General features: G+C 43.0%; 1 non-coding gene across 1 annotated transcript; it reads left to right on the top strand.

Moving 5' to 3' along the window:
- Nucleotides 1-2627: 2627 nt before the first annotated feature.
- LOC114638670 lies at nt 2628-2754 on the top strand. The gene has a single exon (XR_003713904.1). It is a non-coding gene; the product is annotated as a small nucleolar RNA SNORA17 (small nucleolar RNA).
- The last annotated feature ends 16723 nt before the right edge of the window (nt 2755-19477 follow it).

The raw sequence follows: 19477 nt of genomic DNA, 5'->3' as shown, positions 1-19477 counted from the left end.
TCTGGTGACTGTACCACTGGATCCATATCTAAAAAGATTCCTCCTCCCTTAAAATCCTCAGTAGCCCATGGTTTAGCAGAAAGGGATAGGTCACCACGAGTCCCTGTCTGATTTATATCCATTTTATACATACATTGTAACATGTATGTAGAATGTATCCATTTTACACATACATTGGCTTTAGCAGGTCCAGTCTTCTGCAGGTCCACTGCGGGCAGCTGTGAGTTTATAACTGCCAGAGGACAGCATTTTAACGTTCTTCTCCCTGTCTTCCAGGTCACACATTCTTTCTCTTCCTTTGACCATGGACTCACTCATTTTTAATTTATTTATTTATTATTTATTTATTTATCTATCTTTGCTTAATTTTCAGCTGTCAATTTGCAAATAGAGGAAACTGAAGCTATTTGATTCCTTATTGAGGACTGATTATATCTTTCAACTTTTCCTACATTAGTCAATAAGAGCTTTCTCACAAACCCGTCAGACCAAATGAAGTGATCACATATAAAACACCTGGAATTATTCGCATTTTGTTTCCATTATGACCACTTAAATCCAACGTGTATCCCCCCCTGCCTCCACCCCCACCTCTGCCAGTTAATGGAAAGTTTATCCAGGATGGATTTTTCTGTTATTTTGTTTTTTGTTTCATCTCAAAGGATTTGTGTCCACAGGAAATAGTTCCTAGACAAGACAAAGATGACGGAAAAGGATCCACAAGACCTTGGACAGCTACAGGCCAGCCTGGGTGCAGTGCAGAAATCCACTGAGACACTGAGTGGAAAAATTATTAAAAGCAGAGCAAAGGATTCAGGCCAAGAGCAGGCAGGTTCCAGAATTGGACATTGTGCTGAACTAAGAACTATGTGTTCTTAGCTGTGGGTAGCTGTGTATTACTCACACACACCTGATTTTTGGGTCATGGTAACAAAGGTTTAGTCTGCAGTCATCGAGTCCACCGTTCTCAGACCCATTTGAATCAGCTGTTTCAGCAAAGCTCCTCTGCTCACAAGGGCACAGGAAAAAGAAAGTGGAAGACACAAAGATCGTACAATCCCCTCCAATAGCATGAGCCCAGTAATCTGTAGACTTTCCATAGGACCTGGCAAAATTTCCACCACCTCCTAGTAGCCCAAGCAGGAAAGCCAAGACTAATGCATGTGGGCCTTTGGGGAACATTCCATATCCAAGATATAGCATGAACTCTGAAAGACAGTTCTTAAATACAAGAAAAACTCGTAAATTGGGTATATTTTATGCATGCAACCCAAAGAATGGAGGCATAAACAGTGACCTTGCAAGCCTCTGGCATCATGGGACTGTTGATCAGTGTTTAGTTTCCATCTGACAGTGATTCCTCATGAACTCAGCTACTGTTGGAAAATGACTCTTGGGATCAGAAAGTAAATGAGAACAAAGAAACATAATCCTTCTCCTGCCTCCTAGAAAACACTGACAGCCAGTGCTCACAGCAGACAGAGTGCAGACCCAGACAACCCTCTGGGACTGCCATCTGCCTGTACGTAACTAGCATTAGGCATTTACTTGCATGTGTGAGAAGAAAGACCCATTTCCACAAGTAAACTATTGATAAAGGTATAAAATTCGAGGGAGCTTGAAAAAATTGAAGATCGTCTCCAAGGACTGGCAACAACTTTGAAACAAAACAGAAATGCTTCTTCAGTGGGGGAAAAAACCCAAAAGATTATGCAGCCATTAGAACACCCAAGAAGCCTACCCTTTATGAAACCAGAAGGTCTAATTCCTTAACTAAACTTGGCTAAGAGATTTACAACTTGTTTTGTGAGCCCAAATAAATTAACATTAATATATAAACTCTCTAAAAATACCCAACATACTATGCTAGTTTTTTCCTTGACTAGATCTAATTCTCTGATGTGAATTCAACACCTTGAAAAACAATTTAACCAGTTATTGTTATAGATAGATACTTAAATCATTCCAATCAAGATGTATCAAAATCAGATCAACAAATCCGGAAGCTGTGGAAAGACTTGACTTTCTATGTATGATATTTAATTGTTTTTCTATTCTGTAGACCTATTTATATGGATGCATGCATTGATGAGTGGATGGATGGAGGGATGGATGGATGGATGGATGGATGGATGGATGGGTAGATGAGTGAGTGGGTAGATGGTGAGTGGGTGGTGGATGGATGAGTGGATGGGTGGATGGTGGGTGGATGGTGGGTGAATGGATGGATGAATGGATGGATGGATGGATGGATGGATGGATGGATGGATGGACAAGTGGGTAGGTGGGTGGATGGATGGAAGGGTGGGTGGGTGGGTAGATACGTGGGTGGGTGGCTGGCTGGGTGGATATGCTGATGGATGGAGAGAAAATGACAAGTAGATAAGTAAGAAAAGCAGATTAGAGAAAAAGAAGAGACAAAGATGTCTGGGTAGGGCACACAAGAGCCAGCTTTGTCTCTAAAGCCTTATCTGGTTCTCAGCTTTTCTTTAGTTCCTACATATATACTTAATGTATGCATGATTGATTCTCTTTCCTTCTAATTGCTTTTGACCTAAACTCTCAGGTAGCTGGACAAGACTCTTATAAATTCTGACTATAAAGGTACCAATACAAAACTGCATGCACCTGCCCCTAGTGGTGTTCCAGGTGTGGCTGCTGTGTCACATGCGTGTCAGTAGGTGGCAGAGAGGAAAGAGATGAGGTCTAAGTGTTCTAACCCGTAAACATCTGAATGATTAGTAGCCTAACACTCCCTGAAAACAGCAAGCCTCAGACAACAACCAGTCCAGAGCCAGGAGTCCCAGACAGGGAACTCGCCTGAGATGACCACCAGGATGGTGCTACACAGGCTTGGATGGGCTCCTAGGGCAGGGAGCCAGATGGAGACTAGAATTCCACCTGAGACTGAAGGTCCTGGGCAGGAGTGAGCCTGAGACAGATGACCTTCACAAAGGGCCACTCAAGCAGGTGATGACCAAACCTGAGAAGACCACCAGACTGGCATTTTGGGACCTGGACAGAGAGCTACCCTGAGAGGACCAGCAGTCCTGCATTCTACTGGTCTGTGGCAGGGGGCAGGGCAGAACATGCCTAAAATAACCCCTGTCAAGTGCCATAATGCACACGTGGGCAGATGGGAGACCTGGCCTGGGATCCTGAGAGCAGGAGAGCTGCCCCTGCCCCTCACCAGTAGCAGAACTCAGAGGATCAGTCCCTGCACCTTACCTGGGCAGCACAATATCTGGGCATAGCACTCCTGAAAGAACTCTAGACAATCAGAGACCTCAGATATCATTAAGAAAAACAAGTAAGTGGTGGAAAGATGGATGTGAAAGAGAAACATAAGGATGTGGGCACAGTGAAGAGAGGCAGAGCTGGAGACTCAAGGGGCAGGGTCGATGAGGAACATCGTGCTGTGAATAGCTGGTGATGCCACCTGGGATCATGGTGGGTCCCGGCCTGTGCTGTCACTGTGCTGTCACTATATCTAGGTTGCTAGACCTGCAGCAACAGGGATCTGTAACCACCAAAAGCCAAGTGGATGTCCTTGTTCTGAGCTGCTGCCCTAGGACATGGAGGAAAGTGACATACCCTCCTCCTCCCTTCCCCCTTTGCCAACTGGGGCAGGTGGGAGACCTGGCCTTGGCGTCATGAGTGCAGGAGAGCTCTCCCTACCTCTCACCAGTAGAAACACTCAGGGGATCAGGCCCTGCACCTTACCTGGGCAGCATAACAAAACTGACCCTAGTGGCAGGTTGAGCAAGGTAAGCAGGTCTCAAGGGCATGAGTATGGGGCCCTGCCACTTGTCTCTTGTGTGGTAACATAGACAAGGAAGAGATGACCCCTCCGTGTCATCCCTTGTCACCTATGACAGGTAGGAAAGCTGGCCCTGAGGTCATCAGAGCAGGAGAGCTGGCACTGCTCCTCACCCACTGCAGCACTCTGAAGAATGGGCTCTGCACCTGTGCAGCATATTAGAGCTCGCCCTGGATATGAAGATTGCTCATGAGCTGCCCCGAGCGTGTTCAAGCAGGAGAGCTAACGGGGTGGTCAGCTCAGATTCCTCTCAGGCCCAGGTCCAGGGCTTTGAATCAGCCCAACCCAATATCTGCCCCATCAATTAACTGCTGGAGTGCATGAACAAGCTGGTTCTACAGATCCTAAACTACAGTATCTCCATGACACAGGGCAACAACAGGATCTCCAAGAAGAGTCCCAGTGAGGATCCAGTATTGATAGTGCAGCAGAAGCCAGAGGACTTGTACCAGATCTTCAAGTCATTGCGATGAACATTTGCAAGCAAAGAAGTGTGGACAAAATGGTTTGCCGTGGGGAACAATGTAACACACTACAACTTCCACAACAAGATTTCTTTTCTCTGTTTGGGGAGAGTTGCAAGGGTGGAGAGCAGGTACGAGGGTAGGGGGAGATAAGTGAGATTGGAGTACATGATGTGAAATTCATTAAGAGCCAATGAAAAGTTTTAAAAAATCCTGCATGCAGGTAATAAATATTTATTTTAATGAAGGCTTGATGGAAGAATAGAACTCTTTCATACTAATGAAGCCAGAGAGAGATAATTTGGCACCAGATTTTGACACCAAGGTCAGGAAGGCAGTGGTTACTTTTACTACTGAGAGGCAGGGTTGCAGGTGAAATAAATAGAGAATAAAGAAAGACAGAAATTTGAACTCTTCAGCCAGAATACAGACCAGGATTCCCCTCCACAGTGCTCTCAGCAATGCCTCTTGAAGTGAAACCTTATAAAACAAGAAATTCTGTCAACCTAAGTAATAAGAGATACACTTTAAGTGTTCCCAGACTTAAACACCTTGGAAAGCTGAGGTCACATTTCTTACAAAGGATCCTCATCTTAAACAACTCTAACACATCATCGTAGTCTCAGTAGTGAGTAAAGATCTTTGAAGAAGTCTCCACTGAACAGCTAAGTTCTGCCATGCATGGTTTGCCTGAACTTTTTTTTATACACTTGCACCAATTTCATCAAAATCGCAGAGTTTTTACGTGGTGGTTCATCACAATAAACTCTGAAAGCAATACAGGTCTGTGTGTGAGCCCAAGCTTACAAAAAGTTGCATTATGGGTGAAAAGAAGCCCTCTGTTCTTAGATGAGTTGCCTTTGGAGTACAAGGTCTTTCACTCCCAGAAGGAGACTTTGTCTATCCCTGATGCTTCACAGTGACTTCATTAACATCGAAGGTCAGCTCTACCTGGTATCACATCCCAAGACTGTGAGTGCTCCATGCCTGTAAGCTATTGATATCCTTGTACATCTGAGAGGTGGGGTAATGTCTTGAAATTCATTTGAGACTGTTGTTGAAATTATGTCCATGCTGAGAAAGGAGGAAGGGGGACCTGCTACTAATCAAAGCCTGAGATAGAAAGCCACACCTGGACAGTGAATCCTAAAGTGATGAGGGTCTTAGCTAAGTGGGACAGGCTCTGGCCAGAACGGTTACCTTTGCCTAAAATTTCTGTTTCAGGCTTCCACTTAACATCCCTGCTGTCCATCTTCACTCAACCTGAAGGATTCTCTAGAGCCCCGGTGTCTCTCCAATATGTCCCTCAGTGCACACAGCTCGCATATGATAAAACCTTACATTTTAATTTATGTTTGTCTCATTATTTTTTCCTTTCCTTAAACAAAACAGAGATCTCGAAAATAATAATTTTACCCCAAATAACGTATCTATATCAATCAATAATGTTTTAAAGCAGAGATGCCATAAGTGTTATTTCTCCCAGGATATTCATGTTCTATATTCAACAGCCTTTGACTAGTGGCTCTTTCAAAGGGGAAACTTTTTCAAGCAGCCATGTGACAGTGTAATGGTTGTTCCTTGACCTCACCAGTGAACTCAATCAACTTCCCGGAGTTTCCTGATAATTGCTGTGGCTGTATGTGTGTAAGAGTGTGTGTGTGTGTGTGTGTGTGTGTGTGTGTGTGTGCATATTAATAAAGAGTAAAAGAGTAATTGGATCAGAAAATGATCAGAAGATATATTCTTTATGAATGTATTATGAATGTATGCATTTCACTGAGATTACAGTTGAAAGATTTTAGAAATGTAGAATCAAATCAGGGTTTCCACTTCAGCCTGGTAGGAAGAGCATCTACATGTTAACAATGTGTTATGGTGATACTATGGTGGTACATGTGTGTTAAAATCTGACACACTGCATTCCACTGTGTATGACAGGACTCAGAACTTGGGGATACCTTTTATTTCCTGAGGAGGTCACTCCACCATTGCTTCTGTAGTGCTTGCACTATTCTCCTTGGCTAGTGCTAATTTCAATAACCCAAATGCTCTTCTTCCTCACCACCACCCAGAATGTCCCAGGACCTAGTGATTGCAACCTCAGTGAAGCGGATGTCTCTTGTAATGTTCAGAAAGGCTTTCCAAAGCTCCCTGGCTCCCTGTATTGTCTACAAACCTCACGTTCAGAAAAGAAGAAAAATAAAAATGTTTGATCTTAAACAATCCCTGAAGGCTGTTTGTTTGCTAGCCTCTGGCACTATTGGCAGGTGGCGGTGCCTTATGGAAATGAATGGACTGGGAAGAAGTTAGGCATTGAAGGTGTGCTCTTAGAGTGGACACTGGGACTCAGCCCTTCTCTTTGCTTTCTGTTTGCTGCCTGCTTGACTGCCTGTAGCTACCTCCACCACACACTCTTGCAATGATACTCGACTACACCAAGGGAGTGACAGCAACAGAATCAGCTGACAGCAGACTGAAGCTTCAGAAAATATAAGCCAAATAAACTCTTCTTTGTACGTTGTTTCTCTTGGACAATTTGTCAGAGCAACATAAAGCTAAGACAATGGTGCATAGTTCAAACTACCAAGCATTTCTGGGTACATCCATGCAGAGGAAAAGGTAGACCTGAAACAAGTTGGCTATTCAGTCAGTGTTAAACAACTCCCCCATACTTGATCAAATTCCAGGTACTACGTGCTGATATTATCTCTGACATAAGAACAACACAACGAGTTATTTCCCAACAAGTTCAAGATATCATTTGGGGTGACTGGGTTTTAAAAGGAGTCTGTGTTTCCTATGTTAGCAATGCCCTGGGTCTCTTTGAAAAATAAATTTAGATGGTAGCTCTTTAGGAGTTAATGACATTTTCTTGGATAGATTTTCTTTTGCTGTGATAAAGCATTATGAGCAAACCCAAGATGGGGAGGAAAGGGTTCATTTGGCTTACAATTCATACTGTAGTCCGACATTGAGGGAAATCAGCACAGGAACTCAAACACGGCAAGAACCTGGAGGCAGGGACCATAGAGAGATGCTGCTTATTCTCTTGCTCCTCATGGCTTGCTCAGCCTGCCTTCTTATAGAGCCCAGTGGTGGCCCTGCCCACAGTGGACTGGGCCCTTCCTCATCAGTCACTAATTAAGAAAATGCCCTACAGGCTTTTCCTGAGCCTAATCTTATGGAGACATTTGCTCCACTGAGGTTCCCTCTTCTCAGATGGCCCTGTATCTCCTCCCCATTGTTACTTTACCCATACGAATTCCCTCTCCAACTGACCATGTCCTCACCTCCATCATTTAATAGGAAAGTTGTTTTAGAAAATGGCCATTTGAACCCATCCTTCATGAACGCCTTTGCCCTCAGACTCAGGGAAGCCCCATCATGCTGACTGCCAGGTTTTCAGTCTTGTTCATTATTTCTTAGTCCACAGAATTAGCTTATTTTGGGAAGTGAGAAAATCCCTGGCACTCTCTGTCATTACTGAGAATGAATTCTTTTTAGTCCTTAATCCCAAAACCCCAGTGACCAGTTCCCACTGCATTTGCTAATGCATAGGCACACTAAGATAAGATCCAGCCCTCATGGCCTGTCTATGAGAAGGATGTTATTTTGAAGTGCCTCTTTTCCCTTCAGTGCTTCCTGTAATTCCTTTCATGTTAATGGGAGTGGCTCTGCAGAAAACCCCATCTTACTAGGAACACAGTGATGTAAAGACTTTGGAGAAGGATGAATAAGGCTCAGATCGTCCTATGACATGGACAGGGCTTCAACTGTAGCCTCTGAGACACACATGAATTTCTTTATCTGAGTCACATGGACAATGGGGAAGACAGACTCTACAAATTAGTCTTCACAATGACATTATTCAAGCCATTTTTAATAGATGTATTTACAGTTTACTTACAAACATATGTAATCATCAAATGGATAACTAGAGAATTGATTGATTGCACCTGCTGTGTACCTTGCAATTCTTTTCACAGTCAAGTGAACTCTCTTGTTTGAATGATAAGATCTAGACATGTGTTTTCAATCTCTAAGCCTTTAAAAAGCTTAATGGGATTTTTTTCTTTCCTATATATAATAAAGTAGATTTTATGACCATTTTCATGCAAATGATCAGTATAAAAATATGCCAGCATTTACACACACTCTATGTGCATCTGTCTCTGGACAGAGATGAAAAAATATGGGGCCTTCAGATGTTTGCCATTCTAGCATGTTTGATGTGGGAGGGCAGGATTGAGATGGAGTCTGAGAGAAGCATCTTCCAGAAGGTACTGCATATAAAGTAAGTGTGTGTGTGTGTGTTCTCATTATAACTAGGAGATTTTATAGTCATGACTAAATGTACAAATTAGAGCATTTTAAAGTCTTATAGTATTATCAACATAAGGCAGTCAGAATGGAGATGACTCTTGAGATTAATTAAAAAGAATCAATTATTTCAGGAAGTATAAAAAATATGTCTAAGTTGGAAAGAGACCCATTTGGAAGCAGACAAGAGTTAGCTAGAAGAGAAGATGGTATTGACTTTCTTTAGCAGTCTTTAGAAGCAGGGAATATTGACGGCAAAGGCTGTAGCTTGAAGAAAGTAAGGATGTTAAAACTTTGAGAGCACTTCATTGAAGAAAACTGCCTTACCTCCTGTTCCAGTGTACTATAAAATGGCCCAAGAAACACCTCGCCTGAATACCTCTGTGTGACTCGGAGCCTCAGTTGCATCTATTTGGAACAGTTGGGCCTGGGTCTGGCAGGCTTCACCATTGAGGGTGTGTATTCACCAAGGGTTAGTGAGAGGATGCTTTCTACATGCCCCAAAGCAGTTCTGCTCTCTCCATCATCAGTTAACTGATGTGATTATTTAGGGATAGATAGTCATCTGACATATACATTCATTTGTTTATCTAAGCTGGTCCCTCTCTTGGCTTGTGAACAGAGTAGCAATAAATGTGGATGTGAGGGTTGTATGGTTGCTGTTTTGTTTTGTTTTAGTATATCCCTAGGAGTGGATATATACTAGAGGGATCATATACAAGTTCTATTTTTAGTTTAATGAGATACCTCCACACTGGTTTCTATAGTGGTTTCACCAATGTACAGAATCTTTTAGTACCAACTTAGAGCAAGCTCAGTTTGAATATCTTTTCAACAGCATTTATCACATCAACCAAACCCTCATAGCTTCCCATGACTTTGTAAGGAAGCTGTTTCTAGTTCTATAATTGTATCGGCAAGTCAATATCACCAAGAACATGTGGCCCAGCATGATGGATGAGGATGTGCACACAATCCTGAGGCAGTATCAATAGGTGTTCTAAAAGGTTTACATAAAAACCTCAGTGAACTATACGCACACCCTATGAGACAGGTGCATACAATTACTAAGCTTCATTAGAGATGAAGGAACTGAGGTATGTATGATGTTGTCTTTGCTCTTAACATTTTTCTCAAGGCCATGTATTGTACATTTCATATTACTATAACAAAATACTTGAGGCTGAGTACTTTATAAAGAAAACAAGTAGTTTTCTAGTAGTTAAAAATTTGTAGTTTTAAGAGCACAGCACTCACATCAACTTGATTCTGGTGAGGGCTCAATGACAACTGGTGGTGTGCAGTGAGATCCCATGATGAAGAGAGGTCACAGGACAAAAGTAGAGGTTGGAGATTGGAAATAGACCAGGCTCACTCTCTTATAATATTATCCCTCCAGAAAACTAATCCACTCAAAGATCAGCATTAGTCCACTTGGAGAGTGGTTCTCCATTCAATCCCACCTTAATAAGAGTCTCAAATTCTTCTACTTCTATAATTATCAATAGCTCTGCACTGAGGATGAAACTCCCAGAACATAAGAATGTAGGGAACATACCCAGATTCCTATCCAAATGATGGAAACAGAACAGTTGGGTGGAGGTCCAAGTCGTGTGGTGCTATCTGACAGGTACTGACTCCCCACGAGCCTCCTGACCCCAGAATAGAGTCCCTCACCACCTTATTGTCTACATTAAGAGCCTGTATAGTCATATCACATCCTGGAAAGAAAAAAGTGGCATGGAAAGAGGGGGAAATGAGAATAGAGTCAAGAAGAGAAAGCAAAAACAGAGAAGGAAAGGAGGAAGGGAAAAGAAGGAAAGAAGAGGAAGAAACAATGGAACAAATTAGATTCCTCATTGTTGCCCCTGGAACTTTGACCCCAGTATTTTACCCCAGAACCTTAGCTGTCTAAATGCCAACATGAAATGGGCTCCATGCTGTGAGCAGTTGTTAAAAGGGAACAAGAATTGCCATCTACTGAAAGAACAAGCTCTCTGTTGAGGGTCGAGTGAGCCACTGAGCTATAAGTATAGCAGAATGCCATTGGATTTACTTTATTGATATGTTCATTTAGCAGAAAATAGTGGTGGATTTTTGCCTTAGGGCCCATGACCAATCCACTCTCAGATTCTTGGCCAGTTTGGTAATGTCAGGTATGGGTTCCATTTCATGGACTAGGCCTTAAATCAAGTTTAACAATTAGTTGGTTTCTCTAAAATCATTTGTGCTACTATTGCACCATTATATCGTACAGACACTGCCGTTATAAGTCTGAGTGTTGGCAAATGGGTGATTTGATGATTATATTTTCCTCTGGTAGCACACAAAATATATTCTAGTACCAAGAATAGTAGTCAGTATGGGTAAAGCTTCTAGTTGGGTACCAGCTCAGTTTCTCCATGTTCAATAGGTCATGTTCAATGGTTTCTACAGCAGTAGGGCCTATCCATCAGATAATGAAGTAATATTACTATGTAAATGTACCACAGTTTTGTTATCCATTCATCAGCTGATGGACATCTAAGTTGTTTCAAGTTTATGTGTGTTATGTATAAAGCAGCAATGAACATGGATGGGTAAGTGTCTCTGCAGTAGAATGTAGAGGCCTTTGGGTGTATGTCCAAGAGTGGTATAGCTGGATCTTGAAGTAGATCTCCACTCAGTTTCCTGAGGAACAGCTACACTGATTTCCATAGTGGCTATACATATTTGTACTCACACCAACAATGGATGAGTGTTCCCCTTCTCTACATCCTTTCAGAATGAGCTGCTGTTTGTTAATCTTGACCATTCTGAATCAGGTAAGATGAAATCTGAAAGCTGTTTTAATTTGTATTTTCCTAATGCCTAAGGAATGTGAGCATTTCTTTAAGTGTTTCTCAGCCATTTTTGTTTCATCTTTTGAGAACTCATCTTCTGAAAACCCTATTTTTAATTGGTTTGTTTTCTTAACAAACAGGGTTCTTTTTTTAAGTTCTTTGTGTACTCTAGATACTAACCTGCCAATGTATAAGCTATGAATAATACCTTTCCCCATTCTGTAGGCTGGTAGTTTGCTTGAGCAATGATGTCCTTTACTGTACAGAAACATTGGCTTCTTGAGGCACTATTCATTGATTGTTGATCTTAATGCTTCTGCTTAACACAGAGACCCACAATTGGAAAATGTGCAGAGAAAAGGGTACTTGGGAGCATCCATCCCTAAATGGCATGACTTTATCAAACCTTTCCTCACAAAACTCAGATCTATGTGGAAGGAAAGGCAGAAATATTGTAAGAGCCCAAGTTAGTGGATGAATCCAAGAAACAGCATCCTTCAGATTCGACAGGGCTAATACATACAGGAGCTCTACCCTGAGAGACTCTGACAGTATGACAAGAGCTGTACAAGGGCAAGCCATATAAACCCCAGCACAAAGAAGTAGGAGTAGATTCAAAGCCCCACCCCTAACCAAGTTGCTATTTGAGAATGATACCGCCTAGCAAAGGGAAGATCAATTTCCCCTAATAAAGTGTCTGGGGCATATCAACCACATAACACAGCTATCCCTATGTTCAGGAATAGTTGGCCAACTCAAAACAGACTGTGTTTTTTTGTATGCTTTGTTTGTTAATTTGTTTATTTGTTTGATTGGTTGGTTGGTTGGATTAAGTTGTTTTAGTTTAGTTTGTTTTTTTTCTTTTTAAATTTTTTTTATTATTTATTTAATTTTTTTACACTCCAGATTTTATTCCTGTCCCCTCCCCTGTCCACCATCCAACCGTTCCATATCTCATACCTCCTCCCCAACCCCTGTCTCCATGAGGATGCCCCCAACCCCCAACCTCCTGTCTCCATGAGAATGCCCCCAACCCCCAACCCCCACCCCACCTGACCTCTAAACTCCCTGGGGCCTCCAATCTCTTGAGGGTTAGATGCATCATATATGATTAAACAAAGACTGGGCAGTCCTCTGCTGTATATGTGTTGGGGGCCTCATATCAGCTGGTATATGCTGCCTTTTTGTTGGTCTAGTGTTTGAGAGATTTCGGGGTCCAGATTATTTGAAACTGCTGGTCCTGCTACAGGGTCGCCCTCCTCATCAGCTTCTTTCAGTCTTTCCCTAATTCAACCACAGGGGTCAGCAGCTTCTGTCCATTGGTTGGGTGCAAATATCTGCATCTGACTCTTTCAGCTGCTAGTTGGGTCTTCTGGAGGGCAGTCAAAATAGGTTCCTTTTTGTGAGCACTCCATAGCCTCAGTAATAGTGTCAGGCCTTGGGATCTCCTCTAGATCTGGATCCCACTTTGGGCCTGTCCCTGGACCTTCTTTCCCTCAGGCTCCTCTCCATTTCCATCCTTGTAGTTCTTTCGGACAGGAACAATTATGGGTCAGAGTTTTGACTGTGAGATAGCAACCTCTCCCTCATTTGATGCCCTGTCTTCCTCCTGGAGGTGGGCTCTATAAGTTCCCTCTCCCTCCTGTCTGATATTTCATCTAAGGTCCTCCCCCTTCCACCCCACACCCCCCAAGTCCTAAGAGTCTCTTACCTCCCAGGTCTCTGGTGTATTCTGGAGGATCCCCTCAACCTCCTACCTCCCTAGGTTGCCTGTTTCCCTCAGGGCTTCAGTCCTTTTCCCTCACTCAATACCAGATCAGGTTCCTCTCTCCCCACCACCCCGTCCACCCTGTACCCTCCCAGGTTCCTTCCTCCCTCCCCATTTGTGATTGCTTTCTTCTTCCTCCCAAGTGGGACTGAGGTGTCCTCACTTAGGACCTTCAGCTTGTTGACCTTTTTGAGTTCTGTGGACTGTATCTTGGGTATTCTGTATTAATTTTTTACTAATATCCATTTATTAATGGGTACATACCATGCATGTCCTTTTTGGGACTGAGTTACCTCACTCAGGATGATATTTTCTAGTTCCATCCATTTGCCTGCAAAACTCAGGATATCCTCTTTCTTAATAGCTAAGTAGTAGTCCATTGTGTAAATGAACCACATTTTCTTTATCCATTCATCTGTTGTGGAACATCTGGGTTGTTTCCAGCTTCTGGCTATCACAAATAAGGCTGCTATGAACATAGTGGAACATGTGCCCCTGTGGGATGGTATGTTCCTAAGAGTGGTATTGCTGGGTCTTCAGGTAGATCTATTTTCAATTTTCTGAGGAACATCCAGATTGATTTCTAGAGTGGTCATTCCAGTTTGTAATCCCACCAGCAATGGAGGAGTATTCTTCTTTCTCCACATCCTTGCCAACATGTTTTGTCACCTGAGGTTTTGATCTTAGCCATTCTGATTGGTGTAAGGTGGAATCTCAGGGTCATTTTGATTTGCATTTCCTCTGATCACTAAGGACTTTGAACACTTCTTTAGGTGTTTCTCAGGCATTTGAGATTCCTCTGTTATGAATTCTTGGTTTAGTTTTATATCCCATTTTTTGATTGGGTTGTTCGGTTTTTTGGCAGTTAGCTCCTTGAGTTCTTTATGTATTTTGGATACTAGCCCCTATCAGATGTGAGGTTAGTTTCTTTTTGAGAGGAGCTTGTGGAGGGGAAAGAATATGATAGAAATATTGCATGAAAAAGATTTAAATAATTATCATAATAATAAACTAAGATAAGAAGGTGAGCAGGAAGCATGTGCACTGAGCATGCGCTTTGCCTTGTGCTAGCATTGCTGAGAGGAAATGGGGCCCACTGCTCACTTGCTGGGACATGGCACAATAAATACCTAACCTCTGCTCTTTTACCTATAGTTAGTTTATCCACAGTCATTTTTTCAGTAGGCTGCCATGGCTCGTTTGCCTTGGTTGACAATTTGGCATCTAAATTTCAGGATCTAAGCATAGTCTTGCTTGGGTCCCATTAAATTTCACTGTGTGAGACTCATCATTTGAACCTCACACATTCTTCCATAGTCTCTCTTTATTCATCCTGTGCTAAGCTATATCATAAACTTCATTAAGCTCATTGTTCTACCTACTTAAAAAAATCTTAAGGCCTGGAAAAACACAGTGGTTCCTGACTTGAGGTTCTGATTTCCCAGGGCACCGAAAGCTGACTAGAGTAAATAGCCTTACTTTCATAGCTACATTCAATTCTTTGATATGATGGTAAGCTCTTGGGAACCACAGTGAAGTCTATACATTCTCCTTTCTTCCATACAAGTACTTGCGTGCAAATTGATTTGCCACTGAGGACTCTTCCACCTGCTGATGAGATGGCTCTGGACTTCCTCCAATGGCTTTCCCATCCATGATACCCTGTAAGAATACAGTTTATAGCTTAGCCCTGGACACCTGATGTCTAAAACCCAGAGAAAAGTGCTTGGTTCCATGCTGTGTAACTAGTTCTGGCCTGCCAGTAGAGTCATCTTATATGCCCATTAATTAAGAGAAGGCCCTTTGCCTAGTCTTACTGGGAACAATCCCAGACAGAACAACTTTGCAAAAACAGGCTCATTTTCATAAAGTGTTCACCAAATACAATTTTATAGCACCCAATTTCCAACATTGTTTCAATATCCAGTTCTTCCAGACAAAAGGTGATCCTGCACAAGCAAGCTACTCCTATTATCCAACAGTTTTCACTTTTGTCACCAGTGCAAGGTGACACAATGATTTACATTCATTAAGGATTAGATTTGAAGTGCCCCCACACACATGCACACACTTGGATGCTCGAATGCTGAATGCTTAATCTTTGTTTAGCAGTGTTTGGGAAGGCTGTGGAACCTTCTACAGGTGGGGCCTAAGCAAAGGAAGTGCTTCACTGGCAGTAAAGAGTGGGGCTTGAGGGCTTATAATTTGGCTTTGCTCCCATTCCCCCATTCTCCTCAGGTGTGAAGAGGGAAAGAGTTCCATGGCCAAAAGCTACTTTTGTTTTCTGCTGTGATCATATATCCCCTCAAATCATGAGCCAAGATACACCCCCATTAAGGTGCTTTGTGGGTCCTTTGGTCTCAGTGAGAAACATTACAAATGCAAAATAAGTTTGCATTATGAACCACAGGTCTCTCAAGGATAAGACTTTTAGTTTGTTTTTCATAGATCCGAACATGAAGTTTGGAAATAAATATGTTGACATGAACAACACTTTGGCCCTAAATTACTCAGGAATAGGAAGACAGCCTCAGTCTCTACCCCTACCCAAGTTGCAGTAGATTAAATATGGTCTGTTCTTCCACCCAAAACTTGAAGTTTCTTTGTATTTTTCTGCTCTGTTGAGGCCCAGGTTCCTGATAAAGTGGGCATTTTCAGGAAGTCGAAATGTAGATGTATGTGTGTGTTCGTGTACACACACACACACACACACACACACACACACACAGAGAGAGATACCATAGGCTAGTCGACCCTAAGTGTCTCATTGTAGCTGTCTTTTCTTTACTTATTGGGACAGGTATCTTCCTAAGCCTGGAACTTGCAGATACAGCTAGAATGGCTGATCAATAAGCCACCAGGACCCAGTCCTCAACCCCGTTCCACATTGTTGGGGTTACAGGTGTGCCCTGCCACACCCAGCTTTTCACATGGGTGCTGGGGATCTGAATATATGCTTGCAAAAACCTTTACCACTGAACCATCCTTCCAGCCCCTGAAAACCCAGCTTTAAAGTAGAATCCTTGCTGTGGTTTCAGTCGCTACACAGCAATGTTTCAGTTTTCAATGTAAAACTTCTTGGGTATACATTTTTTAAAAGCATGTCTTTGACCCCACAAGCTGCCTTCCAACAATTACCCACGTAGACAAGAAGCCTGCAGGCAGAGCACCCAATGTCTGAATGCATACCTTCCAATGTATCTTTTCATTTGAAGTCCGTCAGCCCACTTAGTAGGCCCTCTACCAGATTTCTTCTTAATTAATAGACTTGTGAATAACCACAACTGCCTTGTGGGACATGCCAAATACTAAACAGATGACAAAGTCACAGTTAGAAATCTGCTCGACACAGGGTGCCTTAATTTAAGCCATACATAGTTGGAGGGAAAAAAATCAGCATGACAAATACTCAGCTCAATGTATAGAGCTCTTGGTCTGTTTTAACTTATGTACATCCCTGGCATGCAGAATGTACCAGTCAGAGTGAGAGCAATGGTTCTGATTTATAACCACCTGTTAGCATAAGTCTGACCTGCACAAGCAAGGCAGGCACCATAGTCTGAAGGGAGATTATGTCTCTCGGTTGTATAGTGGGAAGAAGGGGGGAAGAGCACCCGCTGGTCGAAAGACTATTAAATTTTGACTGGGCCAGAGCCTCAGAGGTGTCCTACTATGTGCCAAGGAACAGGTTAGTGCTGATGGCTGTCTGATTAATGTACAGCCCCGAGTGCCCCACCACTGTCAGCTGGCCCAGTTTATGGATGAACCCCATCTCCTGGGGCTGCAGGGAGGGGCTGGAGTGACGGGTCCTTCATTAGAACCTGGCCAGAGGGCAGCTCGAATCATAAAGGACAGCTGTCTAATTGGATGTGCTTGTGTGTGCTGTCTTAGCTTTTACAATGGGAATAGGCTACCCGGCCTTTCTAATTAGATTGTTAAACATAATAGCTGACTGGCACAGCAGTAAAGAATTTGCCCTTCTCTTTGTAAGAGCAAAATAGGGCTCAGGAAAGATGCAGGATTTTTCCAGCCCGTTTCCCCCATCATTGTATCTGATGGTAATGAGATGGAGTTTATTTCTTTTTAAACGCTCCCAAAGGCGGACAGGCCAGGTTGAAGTTCGAACTAAATGTGAACACACACACAGGCAATACAGTAGCCAACTTCAGCTTCCCTCCAGCCTCTTGTCGCCCCTAATTGGTGTCTTGTTGGTTGTCTCCAGTGAATGAGCAAGAATTAAATGCGATTGAATTACCTTGTCACCCCTCAAGGTGGTCTCCAGACCTGGGCTGCGAAAAATCAGAGGAGCAGGGTAAGAAATGTTTGAATGTAGGAAATATGTCCTATCTCCCAGAAGCCTCTGGGAGACAGCAGGAACTGGGAAGAATACAGAAGAACAAAGAGAAGGATGAGGAAGAAGGTAGAAGGTGCAGTGTAGGACATCACTACCCCAGCAGTCTGCATGTCCTATAGCTTTGGCAGCTTCCCAGGCCCTCAGAAATGACATCTTCGCTTTCAGCTCCCTAGTTTTCCAAAATACCACATGTCCCTCGTGTCTAGACTCCTTGTCACTGAGTCCCACCTTGGAAACAGCTGTTCAATGCTTTGAATGACTCCAGTTTCACATTTAGATGTGCTCACGGCTTGTAATCCTTGGATAGCATAAGAGTTCACTGTACTGCTATTTTGCACAGGAAAACAGGATGCTGTGGAGGAGCTATGGCTGCAGGTGTGTGGTGGCTTTCACAATGCCACCATGACCTTGGTCATTCATCAGGTTGCCTTTCTTTTACAAACTGCAGTGTCAGAAGGTCTTTCTTCTGAGACGGACATGCCAATACCATTGCCCCAGAACCCATCCTCTAGTACGTTTTGGTACCAGCAGGAAGAGAGGAAAAAAAAATACCTTAAATATCCTCAGGAGTACAAGCCAGCATGACCTGGGAGATCACCATCCCAAAATCAGGTTTTGCTGTTTTAATTTTATTTTGACATCCTTCTGGAGGGACAGCCACCTGATTTCTGGGAAGATACATGATAAAGGGAATACGTATTTGGATGAATAAGGAACTGTCTACCTCTCTGGGGTGTTTGAATCATTATTTGGTCTCCTTCCTCTGCCTGCTGAATGCCCTCCCTCCCTGACTTTTCAAAAGCTCAGCAGTGACTGCAGAAGTAAATTCTACTTGTAATCTTTTGTTCACTCACTACCTGTGTTGTTCTGTCATTTTTCTTTATACTCACATTTTGCTGGGCACACCCTGTACCCAGGGTCACTTTCATGGGGATAGTCCAGGAGCACATTTCTTTCTGATGTGTTTGTTCTTTATTAACTGCAGCCTGATACCTGGAGCTAGGACACCAGTCTGACTCACCACAGCCTTCCTGTGTCTTCTGTGTGAGATCTACATATTGCTGTTATTTCCTGTCCTGCTCCTTAAAGGTGTGCCCTTTAGTGCTGCTAATCTCTGTGTCAACCCTTGGGCACTGTACCCTTGTCTGCCTACCTCCCAAAGCAACTGTATCTATGTATTCTTAGCACTCAACACAGTCTTCCTATAGTGTGGAAGACTTCCTATAGTTCCTGAAGACTGGTGTGGTGAATCCATGGGGCTGTTTTACAGCTCCCCTGACCTCAGTTCTTGTGGCTGAATTGTTTGTTGATCAGAGATGAATCATGCACTTTGCAATGCATGAAACCCTGGGCTTAGTCTCTGCCCCTGAGAAACCCAAACGAAGTGAAGAACTCATCTTTGAAATGTTACTTGGGTTTTCTTTCCTTCCAACTTCATGCAGAGGAGACTGGAGGAGAGAAAGGAAGGGATTCAGCAGAATCAGGACTGATACGTCTGTGTGGCAGAGCTTCCTCTGCTTCCTCTCCCTAGAGTCTGTGTTCCTTTTACAGGTTACAGAAGCTTGGGGTAGTGAAGAAATAGGGCCTGCTGACATACTTGCAAATGAGGCCTGCATAGAACAAATGATAAGTCTATTTCCCCCATCGTGAGAATAAATAGCTATAAAGTTTTATTGAAGAGCCACAGTGGCCTCTTTCATACAGCTTACAGATATTTGACAATTGAACCATAAAATCAGCAGAGACATTGACCCTTGCTCCAAAACTTTGAATCAGAGAACTAGGAGCCTGAAATGTGGACACTTGTGCACAAGTGCGATTGTGCAGCCAAGGAAAACCCAAATATTGGCTTTGTTTTGAAATGGGAGCCTCTTCTGCATTCTGAGACTATGTGATGTTTCACATTCCAGCCTCTGCTCTGCACAC

The sequence above is a fragment of the Grammomys surdaster genome, unplaced genomic scaffold, assembly GCF_004785775.1.
Source record: "Grammomys surdaster isolate TR1022 unplaced genomic scaffold, NIH_TR_1.0 125617, whole genome shotgun sequence".
Classification (NCBI taxonomy): domain Eukaryota; kingdom Metazoa; phylum Chordata; class Mammalia; order Rodentia; family Muridae; genus Grammomys; species Grammomys surdaster.
This window is presented reverse-complemented; position numbering and strand designations above follow the sequence as displayed.